Source organism: Mesocricetus auratus, unplaced genomic scaffold, assembly GCF_017639785.1.
Source record: "Mesocricetus auratus isolate SY011 unplaced genomic scaffold, BCM_Maur_2.0 Super-Scaffold_6730, whole genome shotgun sequence".
Lineage (NCBI taxonomy): Eukaryota > Metazoa > Chordata > Mammalia > Rodentia > Cricetidae > Mesocricetus > Mesocricetus auratus.
In genome coordinates, this window is record NW_024429184.1 from 37,435,395 (window position 1) to 37,440,786 (window position 5,392).

Here is a 5,392-nt window from a genome sequence, read left to right on the forward strand (position 1 = left end):
TGGCCATTCCTCCTTAGCCAACACAGATTTACGGGGACAGAGAAGACAAGCTTTTGGTAAACTATAGCAATGTCTTTTCCTGAATGAAATACAGTATCAGGTTGCTCATTTATGATGAATGTTGGACTTAAAAACAGCCAATCTACAAAGATTGTGAAACTCAGAAGCAGAGACCAGAAGATGTAATAACTCATTTTAGAAAAATGTCCTACAAACAGATCTCACAAACAGTTGGACCTGAAAAGGCCCCAGATCCAATCATGTTCTGCAGAGGCTATGGAATTGACTTTGGCACTGAAGGGATCCTAAGAAATATTACTTGGGGCAGAAGAGAAACAGGGCATCCATCATAATGTCATGTTCTGTCCTGTTCTCAAATTACAAAATCGAACCTTGGTGCCGGGCTGTGATTCTGTTCCACACGGGCTAGGAGGGGCACACAAGCAATGAGCTGCTTCCATTTTCATCCACACACTCCCATCTCTCTTGATTTTCTTGCCATCTCTCCTTATGGACAGAGATTGCCTCTGGGTTAGATTGCTTTGTCTTATTTCTCCAATATCAAGTTGTGTATAAAAGCAAAGCAACTCTAAAATCCCTGAAATTTTCTATTTACAAAAGATATAAAATTTCTATTTACAAAACAGACCATCTCCTTGCTCTGAATAGCTGTTCAAGTTTCGTAGGACAATTTTAGCTGAGGCCTGTGTTACATGACTTTCCAGTGACATTATTCTGTGTTACCCATCAAAATCAGAACCGTAGCTATTCCTGAAACATATTCTCTTCCACACTCCACAAATGCCATGTGTCCAGGTTACCCAAAACCTAAAGGGTGTGGTCAGTGCTACAGGTATAGAGGTGGACATCAATGCAATTCCCCTTTTAATCTAAAGGGGATGACTTGGGCTTGATACAAAACTATATACAATGTTAATAAATATCAAGTATGCTCTAGGAGAAGGAAAGATAAAAACATACACAATTTAAAACCTGCTACCAGTGAAGCAACATAGAGCAATTGGCATGGACTACATTCACTCACTAAATAAAGCCATCTGTTTTCTTCTAGAGAGCCTATAGATGCTTCTATAATAGACCACCTAAATACATTAGTAAATTTAAGAGATATGACTTAAAGGCCTTCATGGCTAAGTCTTCCAATTTTAACTATTCCATGTGGTTTGTATGATTTATGCATACTTGCCCAGATAAATGAGATACGCTAACCATTCAGTCCTCTTTCTTTCTCCATCTTTCTCTCCCTCCCTCCTCCCTCCCTCCTCCCTCCCTCTCTTCTTTCCTTTCTTCCTTCCTGACTCATAAAATTATGTCCAGAAGTCTTCTATTATTTTATTTCCAAAGTTCCAGGCTATAGGTTGGCAATTCTAGTGTTTCTGCAAGAGGTCAGAACCCAAAACTATCTGGACTCCTATATTATGAAGTTGACCTATGTCCTGTGCAATACTGATAAAATTTTGCCAGCAAACGTACAGGCTTCTATCATAGAAAGTCACAGAGAATTTACACTCTGCGAAATAAAGTATGATCCAATTAAATTCTGAATATATCTCTATAGCACATGATGGCTATAGCATCAATGTAAAATGCAGTCCCGCGGTCCCTTTCAGATTTTTCTCCCAGCTCTTAGATAAGGGTCTAGGACAATTACGTAAAAAAAAAAAAACCATAAGCACATGAGCTGTGCAGTTTCCCAGGGCATCATGAATACTAAAATGATATCCTTATATAAGACACGAGAACATTGACTCCCTCCTTTCAGAATAAAAACATGTTCCAAAGGAGTGGTTGCTAAGTGATTGACACTAAGTGGGGGCGCATGTGAGGGTGTGGAACATTTGCACAGTTTAGTCTGTTCACTGGACGACAGTGGAGACTAAGTGAGGCACACTAGCCAGAATGCACACGACTCCCCAGGAAGTGCTTCCTGTGCTGGTGATCATATGTAGATCCCCAGTGAGGAGAAGGATAGGTTAGAAATCTGACTCAGAGACCCTGGCTGAGTGAAAACACTGTATGTACCTTGTGCCGGGATGGTGCTACAAGATGGCGTCTATGAACTAGCAAAAAAGTGGGGGTGCATGTGCAGGACAAAGGACCTAAAGAGGAAGGAAAACTTGGTCTTCCCATGCGCAGACACTTATAAAACGTTTCTTTTCTGAGTTCTTCCGTCCCAGTGAGACATCCAAGTTCGTGTATAGGAAGAAGAGACATGAATTAATATTTTTCCCAATGGAGAAGCTCACAGAAACTTTGAAGTGTTTATTAAAGAGTTTATAATGAGGAGAAAACTTTTTGAAAATCACATTAAAAAGTACCTCTCAAACTGCTTCAATAATTTAACCTTGGAATCACAAGACTCTACTGGAATAGACGAACACGTTGCTGCTCCCCTGTTGTCCCTGGTGACGCACATGCATCTTGATAGCTTGGATGGTGTCATCCTAGGAGTTGGTGGCAAACTGGTACTCTCTGTGACCACTCAGATAATTAACTGGGGTTGAAATTTGTAATCCTAGTATCAAATATTTCATAATGACATCAATTTAACTTAATATTGCTCTTATCTTTTGACAAAAATAAGGTTTAATATGTTTTTCTCCTACAGGGGGTGAAATAAGGAAAGACTTTATTATGCAAGATAATTAAAATTCTTCCTGAGGTTAAAAGTGATTTAAAGAGAATCACAACATGAGATAATTAGGCCTTATTAGGCACTTTATCTGCTTTACTGAAGCTACTTTTCCAGGATGATAAAATGTGCCTTTGTCTTTTTTTAGAAAGCCAGATACCAAATTTGGAGAAAAAAATGATCTTTTCCCCTGCTCTTAGAATCAGCACACGTCTGTGTGAATGGATTTGTGGAAATAATTTAATGACAGGGTTACAGTTTCCAAAAGCTAGACCTTTATATAATGTGATGGTTTTCAACCACTTACTCATTTTTTTCTAGTGGAATTACATTTTACCCTCTATTTTTAGTTGGTTAACAGAAAATGATATGAATTTGTGTTTTCCAATTTCCCCCTCCTGATGGGCAGAATAATAACAGATTAGTTTTGGGATATTCAACAAAACGCTTTTGTTATTTGACAGAGTCATTTATGCTTTCTTGTGCTATAGCAGGTAAGGCAAAGCACATCAGTACTTGTGATTTTAATGTCTAATGAACATATAATATAGGTTATTATAGCTGTGCAGTAGTGGATAGCATTTTTTTTAGGAGGAAAAGTGCTTCAGGCATAGAAAACACATGGGTTTTGTGGGAGGAGACAGGTACCCTGGAAACACGGGAGTTTTGCCAGAGTTCTAAACTGTATCCCTCCATGAGGTCTGACATTGCCTTTCTATTCTGCTTTTAGACCCAATGACAGGGCGAAGCTGAGACTGCCACCCTCTGCTAATGGCTCTCTGGGTTTCCAGTGGGGTTTTAACAATGTTCAGTGCAGCTAACAAAAAGTAAATCAAGTCGTGCGTGCTTGTGCCCATAAATTTGTATCTAACTTATTTTTATCTATTGACAGCAGATAATAAGTGGTGGTTAGACTTGCTTGAGAAACCCATTTCGTTTTATTGACAAAGACTTGCAGCTTAGGCTTATCAAATCACTCTTTGCTTCTGGGAAGACCTTCTTTTGGGGGAAAGCTTATGTATTGGTGCATCCAGCATAAAGTAAGGATATATAGATGCCTTTGATGGAAAGTTAGGAGCATAGAATTGCCAAACCAAACTCTGTTAAAGTGAAACAACTGGGCGAGAAGTGTTCATCAACATAAAAAACCTATTCCTTCCATGCTTCTGCCTGTCCATTGTATGTGACACGGCTGCCTCAAATAGAGATGCCAGCAGTGAAACGAGAATAGGATTAAGCCAAAATTGTGAGCATGGAGGGAGTTATGACAAAGGATAAGTTGGACAACATGGTGGTGTTTTCTGGGTATGCTGCTGCCTCTCCAGCTATGAGTGATCCCTACACTTTCTGGCTCTAGGTTGGTGAGTTCCACCAGGAAAGTTTCTGGAATACATAATGCAAAGGTGTCAACAGAAAGTGTACACATAAAGCTACAGCTTGACAAATGATAACAGCACAATGTGAATAGAGACACTGCCAAGGTGAAGATGGAAAACTAGTCTTCTCTTGGCCAATCCCAATGATTAGTACAAAATTTCACTTTTATATATGTATGAACATCATCTGAATAATTTGGTTTCTTCCTTTCTATTCCTTGTGCCTTTTTTATAATTTATTTTAAATTTAATTCAAATTAGAAACAAGTTTGCTTCACATGTCAATCCCAGCTCCCTCTCCCTCCCCTCCTTTCCAGCCCCCTTCAACCTTTCCTAATCCTCCCCCAATCCCCACTCCACTCTCCAAGGAGGGCCTAGGCCCTCCCTAATGTGTCCAAGTGGACACAACATTCCTCCATGTGGAATGGGCTCCCAAAGTCCATCTGGATGACAGGGCTAAATACTGATTTATTGCCTGAGACCCCAACGGATGCTGAGGCCTCCTAACTGACACCACATTCAGGGGGTCTGGGTCAGTCCCATGCTGGCCTCTCAGCTATCAGTCTGGGGTCTATGAGCTCCCCTTTGTTCAGGTCATCTGATTCTGTGGGTTTCACCTGCCAAGTCATAATCCCTTTGCTCATCACTCCTCCCTTTCTGCAACTGGGTACCAGGGGTTCAGTTCAGTGTTAACTGTGGGTGTCTGTCTCTGCTTCCTTCAGCCACTGGATGAAGGCTCTAGGATGGAGGAGAGAGGAAGACATGGGGGAGCAGGAAAGTTGAGTAGAGGGAAGAATACAGGAGAGAGGGAATCATTATAGGTTTGAAGAGAGATCTGGCACTAGTGAGATGCCCAGGGGCCTACAAGGATGACACTAACTGGCAATCTAACAAAAGTGGAGAGGCTACCTTAAATGCCCTTCCATATAAAGTGATTGACGACTTCCTTGGGTGTCATCCTTGTGCCTTTTGATGTGAGTTTGTGTACATGTCTGCACATCTGTATGCCCGTTCATGTGTGTGAGGGTCTATGTGTGCTTATGGAAGCCAGGGGACAACCTTGGCTGGCATCCTCAGGAAAACTGTTCTGTTCCTTGGAGAAAAGTTTGAAGCCTACTAATTGGATTAGACTGGCCGGCATTACAAATGCACTTCACAAAACTTGGCATTTTTATGTGGATTTCCGGACATCAGACTCAGGTCCTCCTGCTTGTGAGGCAAGCACTTTACCAACAGAAGCACTCCTTCAACCTCTCCTATTGTTTTGTGTGATTCAGTCTTTCTGCACTGGCCAGGACTTGTGGTGAAGTACTGAATAGAAATAATGGTGACATCTTCATCCAGTCTCGATGGAAACGTGTTT